This window comes from Poecilia reticulata, chromosome 9 (assembly GCF_904066995.2).
Source record: "Poecilia reticulata chromosome 9, P_reticulata-male-v2, whole genome shotgun sequence".
Classification (NCBI taxonomy): domain Eukaryota; kingdom Metazoa; phylum Chordata; class Actinopteri; order Cyprinodontiformes; family Poeciliidae; genus Poecilia; species Poecilia reticulata.
The window spans coordinates 586,522-604,628 of record NC_088838.1 but is presented as its reverse complement, the minus strand read 5'-3'; the positions used below and the strand labels follow the sequence as shown (position 1 = coordinate 604,628).

Here is an 18,107-nt window from a genome sequence, read left to right as displayed (position 1 = left end):
CTCAGAGTTTTAGTTAAAACGCCATTTAACAAGGATTCTCACATCCCTAGATATAGATTCGTTTAACTGAGATGTTTTCCGGGGGGGCTTTACATAGACAGTGTGAAAGAGAAATAAAAAGAAGTTCATAACTAGATGAAAAGTAAAGATAAAACATGGAAGACATCAAAACCCATACTCTAAACCTAATTTAGCCATAAGCAACTCTAAACAGGTGGGTTTTAAGTTGATTTTTAAAGGCACTCAGTGTTTCAGCTGTTTTACAGTTTTCTGGAAGTTTGTTCCAGATTTGTGGTGTGTAGAAGCTGAATGCTGCTTCTCCTCGTTTGGTTCTGGTTCTGGAGATGCAGAGCAGAACCAGAACCAGAAGATCTGAGGGGTCTAGACGGTTGGTACAGTAATAACAGATCTTTAAGTTATTGTGGTGCTAAACCGTTCAGTGATTTATAAACTAACAACAGTATTTTAAAGTCTATTCTCTGAGCTACAGGGAGCCAGTGAAGGGACTTTAAAACTGGTGTTATGTCTCTATCTTCCTGGTTTTAGTCAGAACAGCAGCAGCAGCTTCTGGATCAGCTGCAGCTGTTTGATTGATTTATTAGTCAGACCTGTGAAGACGCTGTTGCAGTAATCAATGCGGCTAAAGATAAACACATGGATGAGTTTCTCCAGATCTCGCTTAGACATCAGTCCTCTAATCCTAGAGATGTTCTTCAGGTGATAGAAGGCCGACTTTGTGACTGTCTTAATGTGGCTCTGAAGGTTCAGGTCAGAGTCCATCACTACTCCCAGGTTTCGGGCTGATCGCTGGTTTTTAGTTGTAATAACTGAAGCTGTGCATTGATTCTGGTTCGCTCCTCTTTAGGTCCAAAGATAATAACTTCAGTTTTGTTTCTGTTTAGCTGGAGAAAGTTTTGGCACATCCACACATTGATCTGTTCTAAGCATCTATTCAGTGATTGGATGGGTTCAGAGTCACCCGGTGACATCGTGATGTAGAGCTGTGTATCATCCGCATAATTGTGGTAGCTAATCCTATTTCCTGTTATAACCTGACCCAGTGGGAGCATATAAATATTAAAGAGAAGGGGTCCTAGGATTGAACCTTGGGGTACCCCACATGTGACCTTTGACCTCTCTGATGAGAAGTTTCCGATTGAAACAAAGAAATCTCTGTTCTTTATGTAAGATTCAAACCAGTGGAGCACTGTACTGCACAGCAAAAGTCCAATGTTAATTTAACTCCTACAGAGTTGATTTTAACATTTTTTTGACGTTTATATAGTCCACACTCATCAATGTTAAATTAACACTTTCAAAATAGTTACAATTTTAACATTTTATCAGAGTTACCTATTTAACTCACAAAACAGGGATCATTTAACACTGTGGGATACAATGGATAACACTGATCCAAGAACAAAAATGTACCACTTTGTTAGTGTTGATTTAACCCTTTTAAATGTTATTTACTCCAAAAAAAAGTTACTTCATAATTATCACTAATTATAATAATTATGAAAAATAAAAAAAAACTTGACACAAGTTTATCAATTTTAAACACTTTATTTATCCAACATTTTAAATTGTGGTACAATAAACAAACATTCATTAGAAACGCCATAAGAGTGTTGAGTATCAAAAGGCCTATGAAATGTAAGTTCAGTGATTTTTACTAAATGCCTTTCTTCACTTTGAACAACCCTGAAAGCATGATGATGATCATCAAATGTTTCTGTGAATAGCCGTTTAGAAAACAAAAGAAAGGTATTGTCAACTAAAAGTACATCACTTATCTGACAAAACACTGGCATCTCATCTTGAATTGTGCTACAAACAGCAAGTCCTGGTCTGTATTCAACACCATCAACTCTAGCCCAGCTGGTTGAACAAACATCTCCCGATGAAATCATTTGAAGCATTTCTTTGTTGTCCACATCTTCATCTTTAAGTGAAAATGGTTTGAGAGGCCCATGCTCCTTTTCTTTAATACTTATTGTTTCCCAATGATAAGCTATGGCCATCTTATGCTTTTTCGCAAGTGATTTGGTTATATTTTTAAAGTTTTTAAAATAATGTTTAAATGTTTTGTGTTTAGCCTCATACCTCATAGATCACATATGTAATAATGGACCTATTTTCCTAATGGAAGATGGATAATGGATCATAAAATGATGCTTAGGTATCAAATTCCGATGTGGATATAAGAACTTAAAGAGTCTATGGTGCTCAACAATCAAATTCTTCAAATATATCGTCATACCCATAGTGAGGATAGGAGAAAAGACAATGTTCATTATTTCTAGTAACAACAGTAACAAGTACCAGTTTTTATCTCCTGTAGGAATAATGTCCCCAAACAAAAGTGGAATGTTTTTAACAAGACACAATGTCTGAATAAAATTCAAGCCTATACTATTTCCAGCACTCTCCAAAATAATTTTTGTGGGACGGTTTTTCCTTTCTAAATACCCATAATCAAAACTATAAATCCTGGAAAGTAAATCTTGTTCTGATAAGTTTTGAGTAAGATATTCAAAAAGTAATTTGATCTCATACTGAGCAACACCCTCAAGAAGATCATGCATTATATCAAAGGAATAATTGTTAGAAACATGAAAATACCTCAGTGAATTCAGTAAAGAGTTTTTCTTCAAACCATACACAGACTTTAACTGTGGGTTTTCTTCAAGAGATTTATAAAGCATTTCAAAATGTGTCTTTTCTCCAAGTACTTCTTAGGATCATCCTCACTGAATACAGTTTGACAGTCACTTTTTTCTATTAAGCAAAGTCTACAAAAGTAGGTGGTACTAAAAGATTCATTAAAACCAAGAATTGTGTGCATCCCTAAATTATCTCTGGTGATTTGGGATATTGTGCCATATACTGGCTCATCAGAAAATGGAAGACTAAGGCCTTGGCTTTCCAGATTTTTTAGATCTGTCATTAATGGCTCCAGAATAGAATCAAAACCATATTTGTGAAGATTTTGTGCATGAAATAGTGATATCAAATGAATATTCATTAAAACTGAATTAAATTTAGGAGGCAGGTTTCTTAGAACAAAGTAGAGACAGCCAATTTTGTGAATTCCATGTTTTGAGCCCAGGGGATTGGCTGGTTCAAAATCGTCATAAAATATTTGAATTTGTAATGCACCTTTTTTTGTTGAAAACAAAGGATGTGTTTTATAATAGATTCCATCAGAAAAGTCTGTGTAAGTGTCTATCTCTTATCCATTTTCTTTCTTAAGTGTATCACAAATGTTTTGATTTCTGCACATGAACTGCAATGTTTCCAATATTGGCACATATACGAACGTATCCTTCACAGGTACCTGATCATATGTACCAGATTTCTGATTTCGCCTGCTATCATATCTTACTCCCAGTGTTATCTCAACAGGCTCAACAACACCCCATTTAAGGTTGAAATATTTGTTTCGCTTCCATTCTGTATTTAGGTTTGTGAATGGGTTTTCAAATTGTTCAAATGAATCATTTATCACAGAAATATTGGGATCAGTTTTGGGTAATGCAGATATAGCCGTTTCCTTTGCTTTTAAGTGAATCTCGTTTGTTAATTCTTCTAAATCCCCCACAATAGATGACACTAGACTGCCAGAGATTCTACTGCCTTGTAATTTAGCTACTGTAGATGCACACATCTCTTTAGTTTGATCTTTATTAATCTCTGAGGAGGTGCTCTCATGAGAAGAATCAGAAGAACAGCACTGATTTAAGGGGGTAAATCAGTGCCCCCCCTTAAATCAGGGGGGGCACTGATTTAAGGGGGGGCATCTGTGGTATGACAGATGACATCTGTGACATCTGTGGTATGTCAGGTGTTGTGACATACCAAAACATCTGTTCGATATGTCACAACTGGATTACAAGATGAAGAACTTGGAATAGCTGAACTTTGTGAAATTTGCTGAACATTGCTATGAACATTATTAAGATGCTTTCGAAAACCTGTGTATGTCAGAAACTGATGCCTGCAGCCACTCTGAGAACAAAACAATTTGAACTTTGGTCCAGGACAATAACTATGGTCAATTCTCAAATGTGAGATCAAATTCTGGCTGCTTGGATACAGTTCTTGACACATAAAACAGGTCAACATTTCTTAGCCTGACTTACTCACAAGAGAGCACAAGGGACTGGTTTAGCAGCCTTGCTCTCATGTCCCTAACTCTGGGCGATTCTTTCATTTTCCCCACATCAATGTTGTACATTAAACACAAAATGTGCTTTGAAAAGCTCATCAAATGCCACAAGAAAGCCATTTGTCTGGCAAGGGATGAGGGACTTATCCAAGACGATGTAGAAGTTCTCTATCTTGCTTTTCTGATGCCCAACAGCAAGGGGGTAGGGCTGCAAACCCCGTTGACCCCGGAGATGCTCGTCCAAACTGCAGCATGACTCAAATTAAAAAGATATACACTAAACATAAGAAACAAAACATGCAGCTTTATGATACATGTTACATAAAAAATTAATTAAAGTATGCCCAGACATCTTCAAAGCTGTCATTCAAACATCTGTATTTATGCATGTCTATAAAAGGAAATAGACAAATTACTTTGCATATTTTAAATTTCAATTACCTTATAAACGACAACAAGTCTCTCAACTGCATCACTTGCACTGATTTTTGGAGACTTCTGTCCTCCTGGCTGTGGTGGTAGGACATGTAAGAGAAGTAACAGCGAGGCCATTTCTTGGTCATAAACTTTTTCAGATATAATATCAGAACTTTATGAGTACTCTGAACAACTATTTTCAGATTTACCTAGGTACTTACTAGATGTGTTAGCGAGGTCATCGCTTTGAAGACTTTCCGCTGACTGCATCAAACTTCTCAACTCAGGTGTAGAAGTGAGACGCTTAGCCTCCTTGATGACATTTGGTTTGAAGAACACATCCCACTTCTCCAGCAGACTGGTTGAGCTTTCTTCACTGAATAGAAGCCTGAAGTCTTGATCAATCTTTAATAACAAGCACAAATCAAACCATTATAACAAGGTAAAAATCCACATTTAAAGACTTTAACAACTCACTTGAATACTTACCAATCCTTTTGTGTCCAGGAACCTCGGGAACGTTCTCAGAATATCAGTTCTTTCATTGGCATCTTCAATAAGCTTGTGACGGTGCTCAAAAGTCTCTCTCATCTTCTGAAAGATCACAGACCTGTCTGTGGTGTGGTTAAGCAGAGATATGGCCTCCTGGCAGGCATTCCCATCAAGCTGTTTTTCAACAATCACAGCTCTATGGATTTTTGGGCCTCCAGATGAAATGTTATCGGTTGCTGGCAATCTTCTTTGACTCTTCCTTTGGACCGTTTTAAGACGCCATGAAATGTATCCAGAACTGCTTGCTGCGTCATAAAAGTGCTCCTAAAAAAAAAGAAAAAAAAGAACAAAAATTAAATGCAAAATCACAGTTTTGAGTGACAAAATAAAAGAGCACAATTGATTATAGAAAAACAAACAAACAAAAAAACATTACATAGCCTTTTTTGGTGTATGGATCCTTGAGGGATGGGAAGAGTGTCACTATTCCAAGGGCATATATCTCTATGATTGCTTTAGTGGGGAGGTGCCTAACAGCAGCTCTTAAATAGGTGATTAGACAATTTTTTCAATTATTAAATACATTATAGTGTAAAAACAAACATACCCATGTTTACCAACCATGTGAGCCACCAGTATGTTGACCAATTTTCTTCTTGTGGCATCAGTTAGGGTTTCTGTAGTTTCATACTCCTGCATAATTTCATCACCACCAGAGTTGCTTTGTAGTACACCTTCAACCAGCTATGAAATGAATAATAGAAAAAATTGTAAATATGCAATATGCAGATTACCAAAATATGACAAAACATGTCTGGGTATACAAAACAGGATTTAGAGGCAGACAAAAAATATTTTTACACTCTTAGCAGACACTGAGTTATTAGGATTCTCAGTTTTTTGCTTCTTGCGTGGTATCTCATCCATTAGTATTGTTGATGTTGATGCATTCGAGTTGAAGCTTGAGTCAGACTCAAAAGCAGATGACCTTTCTGAAGAAAGAGACAATAGACATCAGTTACATTCCTTGGTAAAATCTGTATAGCAGTTGATTTAATTTGCTTTGGTATCTCACCATCATCATAGCAGAAAGCTGTCAGTACCACACTGCCTTGTCTAAGCAGGTCACAGAATATTTCTTCGTCAACTTCAGTATTTGTTGCATCTTTGTATGTAACTTTGGCATCAGGTGGCAGGCAAAATCATTCAATGACTTAAAAAAAGAGGCAAAATTTAGAGCCTAATTCTGTAATTAGCCAGATTTTTTAACTAACAGTTACTTGATGTTGATCATGTGATTAGTATGAAAAACATATGAATGAAAATACAATGGATTATTCTTTTTGCTTACCACAGATGTGTAAAATGTGTTAAATAAACATACATTAAAAAGAATAATGCCCATGCCCCACAGATGTTAAATGAATAATAAACCTTTCTCGTGAAACTGATGAAAGTCAAACAGTCCTTTGACCTCCTCCAACTTCACATACTTTTGCAGGTCACCATACTTATTTTGGGATAAACCTAGACAAAACATTGGGCATTATTTAAATCGCTAAATGTTAAAAAAAAAAACACTTAATGAGTTAAAATTAACTCTGACACGTCTAACCCTGAAAATTTAACTCTCTAGTTTTTGCTGTGTGGAGAGTCCGACCCAACTCTCCAGTCGATTCAGTAAAATGTCGTGGTCAACAGTGTCAAAAGCTGCACTGAGGTCCAACAGAACCAGCACTGTGGTTCTCCCACAGTCTGTATTTATATGGATATCATTGAACACTTTGACTAGGCCAGTCTCTGTGCTGAGCACGAAAATCAGACTGGAAGGAGTAAAAGCGATTCATTATTGTTAGGAAGTTATTTAATTGTTTAAAATCTGCTTTTTCAATAATTTTGAAAAAGCAGTTTCAAAATTATTGAACTGCTTTCAATAACTGCGTATTGAAAGCAGTTCAATAAGCTGGTTGGAGATCAGCCTGTAATTCTGCAGTAGTGATTTGTCTAGATTGTTCTTTTTTATCAGCGGTTTGATAACTGCTGATTTCAAAGCCTGGGGGAAAAAAACACCTGAAGAGAGCGATGAGTTACTATTTGGATCAGATCATTAGCAACAACAGGCAGGACTTTCTTAAAGAAATGTGTGTGTAGGACATCCAGACAGCAGGAACTGGAGCTTAATTGACTTATAATTTAGCATTTGACATTTTGTCATTGGTCCTGCATTTGTTTTGTTTGGGCACAGCATTAGTACTGTCTTTAGAGTGGATGTGCAGATTAATCCTCTGATCTTTTGAATTTTCTCTAAAAAGAAACTTGAAAACTTGTTGCAGGCATTAGATTGAAGTTCAGGTGGTAACGTCATTGGAGGGTTTGTGAGCCTGTCGACAGTAGGAAATAAAGCTCGAGTGTTGTTAATGTTTTTGTTTATGACATCTGCAAAGAAAGCCTCTCTTGCATGTTTTAGTGTTGTGTGATAGTTACGTAGTCTTTCTTTGTAGATGTCATAATAAACGTGCAGTTGAGTTTTACGCCATTTCCGTTCGGCAGAGTTGTCTTGCAGATTGAACTGTTTGTGCATTTCTCCATGGAGATTTCTTCCTACCAGTCACAACCTTTACTTTAATGGGGGCAATGTAATCAATGATATCTGAAAGTTTGCACTGAAAATCATCTACCAACTTATCTACGTCACTATAACTTAAGAGTGAGGAAGAAGAGTAGATTTGATTAAATGTTTCTGCTGTGTTTTCTGTGAAAGTACGTTTTGTGATAGTAGCTTTTTGTCCAAGTGGGTTAACGGATAAAGAACTGTCAAAGAAAACAGCAAAGTGATCCGACAGGGCAATATCAGTTACAGAAACATTGGAAACATTCACACCCTTACTGATAACCAGGTCCAGTGTGTGTCCCTGAGTGTGTGTTGCTTGTTTGACATTGTCATTCAGCCATGTTTCTGTCAGAAATAAAACATCAATATTATGCTCAGTGATGAAATCATTAATTAATAGAGCTTTAGCACAGAGAGATCTGGTATTTAAAAGAGCCAATTTAAGTGTCTTGGAGGCTGAAAGCTCTTCAGTCTGAGGTTCCTTTAGGCAGGGGATCAGTCTGAGGTTTGAATTAAGACCGCTGTTTTTTGTATTTCTGTTTTTTGTAACTTTTCTTGTAGTGATCCGGACAGGTATTGTCCTGTTTTGCAGTGCTGGGGGGCCAGACACATTCTGGAGGAAGACGGGTATAAAGATAATATCTGGACCCCGGTCTCAGACCTCAGAAACGGAGAGTGCTGGATCCTCAGGGAGGTCAGAGGCAGGTGGCTTAGATGAAGTGAGGTCTGCTATGTTAGAGCAATGGAGAGACGTGCCAAGGCGAACCTGTTGATCCATATCATCCTGCTGGGAGGAGGAGGAGTCCGTCAGTCTTCCTCTTTGACCCGGATCCTCCACCAGCATCTTCAGGCGGCAGCATCATCATCTGTTCTGTGAATTGTATAAGGGAGCATTACGGTCAGGATACAAGAAATTGCAAGAATGCAGTCATTGTTACAGCAGAATAAAGATGCAATTTTATAACATGTCTTAAAATTACAAGAAGTCGTTTTAATGAGAAACAAAGATTCAGATTGATCTGATGTAACCTGCTCAGTCCATGTGGTTCTGACATTTGTCAGTAATCAAGAGGATGTACATTTCCACCTCAACTGACCAGGTAAGCATTAAGGTAAAAAATAAAAAATAGAGCAAAATGGAAACAGAGCAACTGATCTAAATACTTTCTATATAAAGAAAAGCAGAAAAGTTAATAGCAGGAGAAAAGTTGTTGGCAACATTAGCTCAGCCAATCTCTCCCTCCAGGAAGCCACCAAACAGAACTCCTGTCCAACTCCAACTATAATAAAGATTTTTTTAAAAAAAGAAAGAAAACAGAAAGTTAAAATAACAAATAATGCCAATTTAATAATTCAGATATAATGCATTCTGGAATCCATTATTGACATTTTACAAATTTCACAAATCAATTAGAAGGTTTCACAAATGTTTTATTTATTCTGCTGTTAGTGCAGAATAATCTAGTTAGGTTTGAAATGTCTGGGTGTTGGTTTTAAATTACAACACATTAAAAAAGCTTAAGATAGTGAAAAATCCTTTAGCTATTTTCCGAATTAGATGCTACATTCTGAAGCTAACTTCAGCTTCGACTGATAGCTTGGGCACAATATAGACAGATCTATATGTTATATATCTACATATGTTACGGCCAGTGGCCTTGTGTATGTTTTCTTTTCCTTTTTTTGTACCATCGGCAGCTTCTAATCAAGTTGACTCCACTTGGAAGTGGATGCAGCCCTGCCTTCCTGTGCCACTCCCTGAGGCCTACAGCGATTGGCTCATCAATTGCCAGATCCACCAATCCCTGAAGAGGCCTCCCCTTTAAAAACCAAGGACTTCCTGGGAGAAGGCGCGGCTGATTCTTTGTTTAGACAGCTTGCCACTTTGGGTGTTTGTTTGGTTGACTGCTGTCAACTGACTTTGTAAACTCTGATAGCTTTTGTTAGTTTTTCCCAGCTCTTGCTAGCTCGTCTTGTCCCTGTGAGGGATCTTTGAATCTCTGCTAGAGATTTGTAGTTTGTTTTTGTTTAACCTGTATGGAAAGTCCATTTTTGTTTGTTTAAGATATTTGGTTTACAACCCTGATTGTTTTGTGAATTTTCTTATTTAGTACATTTTTGTTGTAAGTCCCTACCTTTTGATTATTGTTAAGTTTTACCTTTTTATTTTTTGTCAAAACCCAAACAATAAACTCCTAAATTGTAAAACCTTACCACCTAGGTTTCTTTAATGTTACTTCCCTTTCCCCTGGCCGGGCCGGGTCGTAACAACATATATCTATCTATACAGCATAGATATGTAGATTTCACAATGCACAGATAATCAAAACACTTAACGTTTACATAGCACCTTTGTAAGCTTGTCCCTGTTAGCTACGTCAGACATATGAGGCATTATGGTGAATACAAACAATTTATTAACTTACCTTCAGTTATTGTGAAGTTTTGACACATCCAGCTTAAATCCTTTATTGTTGTTGGAGCTTTTCATGGTTTCTGAATAATTCTATAGGCATCATTAATAGTCCTGCAGCGACTGAGGAGCCACTGTTAACATACTGTTGCCTGTGAACCGGAACCATTCTATGTGGCAAAAAAATGCGGAAGTGCTAAAACGGAAGTCTGTGGCATATACCCCATTACCATCACTTCACCCGCTGGGGTCTGAACGCACTTCCTCCCGGTTCCCATCTGCAGAAAAATCTGTGCTAATTCATCAGTCAGTTGGATCTGTCTAATCCAGTGGTCCCCAAACTTTTTCCTGTGAGGGCCACATAACGTTTTCCTTCTCTGGTCGGGGGTTGGAGTCAGTTTGTAACTGAAAAAGTGAGATGATTGCTTGTATTGTATTGTAATGTATTGTTTTCCAGAAAGCACAATCAAATAACCCTCTCTGGGTTCTTCACAGAAAAAAATCCAGGAAGTATTATAGTCCGTATTTTCCTAACTGAGCCGCACCGGACTATAAACCACAACACCAAAGTTTTTTTTTAACCAGTAAACATACACATATAAACTGCAGATATCTCTGCCACTCCAGGTTTTTCACAATGATGCAGCAGAGGGGGGCGGACACCCAAAATTTGAGTCATAACAGGTCAATTGAATATCACATTTATTATGTTGAAAAAGAAAAAGTTGCTAAGATTAGATTTAACTGAACTGATTAGTTTCCGAACGGTAACTGTAACAGTAAAAGTGCTGATCCTTCGTGTCTGCTGCTAGCATGTGCTAAAAGAAAATGGCCGCCTTCTTCTTCTTTAGATTTCAACAGCAGCTTGCATCCATTATTGTTGCACTACTGCCATCTACTGAATCCTAATATCTATACCTCAAATTCTCATAATTCAAATTCTCCCAGTATTATTTTAAAAACAGTTAAATAGCATTTCCCCTCAATGCTATTTAACTGATCAACATTCTCAAATTTCAATTCCCTATTAAAACCTAATTCCGTTTTAATGGGCGCTTTCTTTTATTTCCAATTTTGACTTCCAATGATTCACTTTGTAATGGTCTCACTATGGTGTCTTGTACCAAAACCATCAGCCAAACTCATTTCACACGAGTCAGGATTAATTAGTTCTTCCTTTATTTCCATGTAGAATGGAGTGAAACTGTCAAAACACAAACAACTCAGGATGAGCTCAGAGCAGCTTACAGAAGTGTTTTACATTCAGTTACATACATTAGAAGTACAACTGATACAACAGCTACCTCTGAATGCTATGAGCGGCAATGCTATGTAACGACCTGAGAAATCTTAGCAGCCTGCTAGTTAGCAATGACGTAGCACATAATCAAATCGCCCGCAGGTATTTCCAAAACTAATTCAATAAACAAGTTACTTATTTTATCATATGTTAACATAAAGGCTCGTTTTGAAGTATAAGCTGCTACTTACAGGCATTGCTTGAAGAACTCGACCGGAATGCGGTGTTCATAACAAACACGTGTTCATCTGCTCTACCGCTAGCAAACAACCGTACTGATTATATAACATAAAAGTCAAGCAGTTCCCTAAAAGTCCAACAGATGGCAGCAATGCGCCATGCAAAACAAAACACCCTCAGTTTACAGGACACACTTCCTGCTAAAGAGCCCCCTGGTGGTTGAAGAAAAATCTACATATAAACCGGAAAATACAATATATGGAAAAAAAAATCTGAATGCTTCCTGGTATTGTTCAGGGGGCCGGACCAAATGTGGAGGCGGGCCGGAACCGGCCCGCGGGCCGTAGTTTGGGGACGACTGGCGTAAATCAACCCATAAAGCATCACACATGCATGGCTGACTTGCTGCAGGTTATGGAAAACTTCAACACCGTCCAGCACAACACCAAATCAGCAAAGTGTCCGTTAGTTCCTCTGCTCAGACAGTGTACATGTCCATGGTTTTCTCTGCAATGTCTCCCTCAGACTCTATAGATTCAATGTTGTGAAATAGAAAGAGAACAGATTGTGTAACCCTAACCATGACACCCGAAATCTAAGCAGCTCATCCTTAGGCCAACTGAGTTAATTTGAAGATATTTCTTTAAAGTCAGCATATATGCATTCATGAGATGGATGCATTTTCAAGGTAACACTGACCTTAAGACCTCCGATCACCTCCTTAAAGCCTGGAAAAAAAGAAAAAGTCATAAGGATGCATTTTGTGTTCCTGTTAACATGAGATTATACACAGCATCACAGCATGCAATCAAATTGTTCACTCTTCTATAAAAATGACAACAGTAACAAATTGACAATTAGACTTTATTGTAGCAGTCTTGTTCTCACTTGTTTATGGGTTGATCCACCACTGATGGTAAGGCTTTCTGCTTCTTTAACATGGAAGAATTTCTGCTCTTTTCCCAATGAAGCCACCGACCTGCCAGAAAAATGAAGTCAACAAAACACCACCTAATAAAAAGAAATGGACATATAACATACAGGACCAGGAAACCCCCATGTAACTTATTACAAAATGAATATGCTAAATCTTGTGGACAAGGTAAAACTATCCGGCTTGCTTATTTCACAAGTTCTGCAAGAGCCAACTCCTAAGGAAAAATTTCGGCTCTGAAAAGAGATGAAAGTACCAGTTCCATTTTTTTCTTCATGTTAGATTTCAGTTAGTCTTTGTAAGTTTTTTTTGTATCTTATTGTCATTTTATTTTTTTGTTTTTGGTAAGTTAGTTTTTTTTTGTTTGTTTTTGATTTTGTAATGGGGATGTCATTTTTTGCCATTTTCTTTCTCATGTTTTTTGTTGGTTGTCCTGATAAAAAAACAATAAAAAAGAATGTTGCAAAAAAGAAAAATACTTATGGCATTCCTGTTCAGATTAAGCAAATGATTTTAATGTTATTGCATTTTTTTCATAAGTTTTGCAGCTTGATATTTTCAAGGCATGGATAATGGTTTACTATGTGTTAGCGATTCAGCTACTGTCAGAAGTGAATAAAATGTTTCCTAATTGTGTGAAGCATGGTCAGATTTAAGTAAAATATTTTCCTAAAATACAAGGAGTTAGTTGAAACATTGTCCATCAGCTGACCAGTATGATTGACAGTATTTGCATCCTATTGCAAAGATTAAAATAGTGTCACCTAAATTGTGTAGAAACACAGAACTAAACTCTTAGAACATCTTACGGTTTTGGAAGAAATCACTGCACTTGAAGAAAACCTGCACAGGCAGAACGACACTATGGAAAAGCAGAAATGTTCCGATGCTGGGTAAGTGCAGTAGCTTAGAACATTATTGCTGCGAGGCATCACTACCAATGTTATAACACTTTGATCTATGAGACAGATTGTATTGGAATTTAAATTCTTTGTTTTGCTGCTATTGTGCTAGGTTTTTTTTCTTCTTAAGCGAATAATGATGCATGCAACTTTGCACCTTTTGTGGATTTGTATTGAAAGGAAAGGAGGACTTTGGCCTTGGTTAATAAAATCTTATTCTTTAACTTCCCATCACAGTAAAACGAAGCTACAATTACTGGGTGTAATTGATGCATTCGTGCCACCATAGACAATTTATCAGTGCTTTCTTCTCCTCTCTGTAAAAGGCCATGCTGTCGTTTGCACTATTTTCCTGCCCCTATTGATTGCTATTATGGTAAATCCAATGGGCACAATGGAATTCTGTCAGCAAATGCAGATTAATTATCTCAGGGTCAGCTACTATAGAATTGTCACAAAAACCTTGTTCTTCTCTTTATGTGTGGCACTAAACTGCAAATTGAATATATCAGACCAGGGGTCACCAACCTTTTTGAGACTGGGAGCTACTTCACGGGTACAGAGTAACATGAAGGGCTACTTGTTTGATCCAGACAAATTTTTTCTTTGCTCAGCCATTATAGCAATAATACATATACGCACACACACACACCCACATATATATATATATATATATATATATATATATATATATATATATATATATACATACTGTCAATCACCCACAAGTGACTGACAGTATGGATTAGGGTTTTCCTTTAAATAAAAGAAAAGTTATTGTATATTTTTATTAACTATTATTAATAGTTAACCCTCTTAACTATTAACAAAATTGTGCAGAGACTTCTGCTGGCTGACGAAAAAAAAAAAGTAAGACAGATTGGAAGGTACCCACAAAACTATCACTGCACCTGATAGTTTCCAATGCGCATCATGTGCGCGCCTCACAACACCAGCACAAACTTAAACCTTTTTTTTTTACACAAAAATAATTTGTATGTTTTTTACACAAAAAAACATACAAATTATTTAGCATAATTTGTATGCTAAATACAAATTAAGACATGGAAGCGAAGCCTACCCGTATAATCAGAGCCGTGCAGAGACCACTAAAGGGGCAGGTGCTCAAAAAAAGGGCCATCTAACCGCATTTTAGGACAGAATATTAAAGCCTCTCAGCTTTCAGAGTTTAATAAACAATGATAAATTACAAAATTGTGAGACATACAATCAAAGCTAAGGGAAATATCTATATACTGCATACAACTATGCATATGTAAGATAATTTATTAGTAATTTCTTTCTGCAGGTCTATTTTGTTATAGGAAAGTTTTGCAATATTCAAACCCGCAATTTAGCAAGATATGTAAATCAGAGCTGGACCACCAGACATATTTTGTCTTTACAGAATTACACTATTAAAAATTTAACAAGGGCACAATGCAACCTTTTAATGACTATAATCTATAAAAACGAGCTTCCTGTTTGCTACACTTGCAGTGGAGATGAAGATGGTCCATTCAGGAAAGCAGAGCTGCATCAAACTTTATCGTGGAACTGCAGAAAAAAAGAAAAAAACAAAAGCAAAAATTGAATTGTTAATGCATGTCACCATGAGAAAAGCCTACTGAGTTTTGCTTAAAAAAAACTTTTTTGTCTAATGAAGCAGAATATTAGTTTTTTTTTTGCAAAACAAACTTATTTGTGCATGTCATAAATCTTTTCTTGATATTCTACGTTTTCGTTTGACTCAAAGTTTTGCTTGTGATTCTCACATGAAGTCGTGAGCAGGGCCTAAAATCACAACAAAAGATTTCTGATGTGTGCAAATAAAAGTTTGTTTGGCAAAAAACTTTTTATGTTATTTGCCATAAAAAGGCAAATAACATAAAACGGGCAAAAGGTCAAAGGTAACAAAAATGAGTTATTTAATTAAAAAAAGTTTTTTAAACAAAACGTTTTGTTTAAAAAAAATAAATCCTTACAATTAACTGAGGTGCGTTTTTTTTTTTTTTTCATTGAATAATTGGGGAAAAAATATAACTGCATAATCTGCGAAACAGACCCTAAACTTACTTAAAGTCTGGATTGAGTATTATCCCCTTCATTAATGTCACTTTTACATTATGTCCATCTTTGTAATTCAGGGTGAATTATTTTTAATTCTAAATGAATATCCTTGTTGGACTTTTATTTAAGTGTTATTCTCGTTCAAGATATATTTACCTAAGGCTAGAATATATGCAATGTACATTATGCAGCAAAGGAAATTAGAAGATCGGACATATATCCATTATGGAGATGATCGGTTTTGGACGGGCGATGTGCCATTATTGCATAATAAATACTAAAGAATGACTGATATCATTAACAATACAGGGAAGAAGCTTTTCAGTTATCTAGCTTTGCTAGCAAAGTCGTTCAGCTAGCTAATAGCACAACAACAACAGCCTAATTTCTGTATGATAAAAATACTGAATCGATAGATAAGAACAGTTTCTCCTCACCTGGCTGTCTCCTCCCCTCAGTAGTTCTTCAGAGAAAGGCAGACGCAGAGGCCTGTCAGTGTCTGTTGTATTTCATTACCTCTCTCCTTAAATCGCGACTCCGAGCTGAAGCAGAAACGTTTTCCGTTATCTGACAAGTCGCAAGTCTACTCCACTTTATTCACCAAAAACTTTTTTTTTTTTTTTATTCATCAAAAATTGTTCTGTAATCTGGAACGTTCGCTACGTTGAGCTCCAGTTAGCCGCCTTATCTCACTGCGCGAGAGGCAGTTGTGTCATGCGTCACGGGCAAAAGGTCAAAGGTAACAAGATGACCGGTTTATTATGTCATACAAAAAAGAAACAAAAAAGCAAAGAATTTTCACACATGTTTTTATGTGTCTGAAGAGGGCTTAGGAAATAATAATAAAAAATAAATAAATAAAAATTGCCCAAAAGGGCACTTGGGAGCAAGGAGCAAAAGGGGCAGGTGCTCAAGCACCCCTATACTCCCCCTCTGAGTCTGTGGCGTCTGTGGTCCCTTCGACCCTCACAGACTCAGATGTGCGCTACGTACAAGATGTTTTGACACATAAGATCTTTTTTTTTCTCCACAATTTTGTTAATTGTAAAGAGGGTTTGATGATTAAAATTTAAGAAATTATTATTTTCTTTTTTACTTTAAGGAAAATCCTAACGTAGGCAGAGTGGGTGCAGCAGGACTGCGGGCGCTGCTGCCTTCCGATAATATCCTGTAGGTGTCTGCGCATATTCTGAACTTTAACCACAAAAAAGAGTTTTATTCATAAAAAATGTATCTAAATTTTTTTTTTTTATAATTTACTTTTTTTTCTATTCTGAATATAAACAATTGTTATTACTTCAATATAAAAACATTAAATTCAATAATTTCTTAGGCAGGGCTGCTATTTTTAGAACTTGCTCTGCGGGCGACTGACAATGTTCCCGCGGGCACCGCGTTGGTGACCCCCATCTTTATTTGATAAACAGACTTTTGTACCTGTAAAGTTTCAGATTCTTTAATTTTTTGCACTCTAATTTGAAAATTCTGTGTTATACATTTCCAACAGCCCCAATAACACAAAGTTTCTCATTTAAAAATTTTTGTGCATCAAATATGAAAAGTAGACAATGTCAAAACACAACACTGATAAAATGCTAAAAACTTTTAAAAGCTATATCCTCTTCATTTAACACAACTGTCAGACATTTGACTGGCTTAAGATAAATTGGCCTTATAAGAAGATGCGTTAGCCTATTGATGGAAGGAACCAAGGTAATAGAATTGATCCTGGATATTGTGTTTGCTTTCTGCAGGGACTCCAGTGAATCGAATTCCTATCATGGCAAAGCAGGTGCTGGATCTCTACATGCTCTACAAGCTCGTCACAGAAAAAGGCGGCTTAGTGGAAGTCATCAATAAAAAGATATGGCGTCAGATTACCAAAGGCCTCCATCTCCCAACCTCTATTACTAGTGCAGCATTTACTCTCCGAACACAGTAAGTATGACTGTTAAAAAAAGGAGTTTTAGATAAGCTTCAACAAGAATATTCTTAAGACTAGGTGTGTTATTTATATGGAAGAGATCCTTTTGATTTACAGTCTCTGTAAAAAGAAAGAACATTCCTTTCAAATACTACAGTTTTACATAATGCTGTATTTTGTGTTGTAATATAACCGCTAATGACAACTGGAATCTGTGATGTTTGTGTTTAAATCCAAATTAATTTAGAATCAGGAGAGATCATTGCATTTCTATTTAACAGCATCTGTAGAAAGTATTCACCCCCTTGGATCTTTTACTCTTTTATTGCTTAAACAAAAAGCAATCATTATAAACAAACTTTTTCATTTTTAACAAAAGAAACAACTAAAATTCCATCAATGCCAAAGTGAAAACAAATTTCTACACAGTACAGACCATTAAATAAAGATATGTAAATAAGTGATTGGAAAAATGTTAACTCCCTTCAAGTCAATATTTAGTAGATGCACTTTTGGCTGCAGTCACAACAGTGTTTCTGGCTAGGTCTCAATCAGACTTGCACATCTAGATGGTGCAATTTTACCTTATCTTTGTAAAACTGTTCCAGCTCTTTCAGGTTGCGGGGTGAACTTTTCAAGTTCAGTCACAAATTCTATTTCAATAAACGACACACTTGGACTGATTACCTGGTT

At 36.5% G+C, this 18,107-nt stretch overlaps 1 pseudogene across 1 annotated transcript; it reads right to left on the bottom strand.

The window, feature by feature from the left end:
• Positions 1–3,802: 3,802 nt before the first annotated feature.
• On the bottom strand, positions 3,803–16,900 carry LOC108165935 (uncharacterized; annotated as a pseudogene). Its single transcript, XR_014089097.1, has 6 exons — positions 16,866–16,900; positions 5,688–5,824; positions 5,517–5,610; positions 4,810–4,993; positions 4,613–4,681; positions 3,803–4,427 (listed from the first exon to the last, which is right to left on the bottom strand). The product of XR_014089097.1 is annotated as an uncharacterized LOC108165935 (transcript).
• Positions 16,901–18,107: the final 1,207 nt, after the last annotated feature.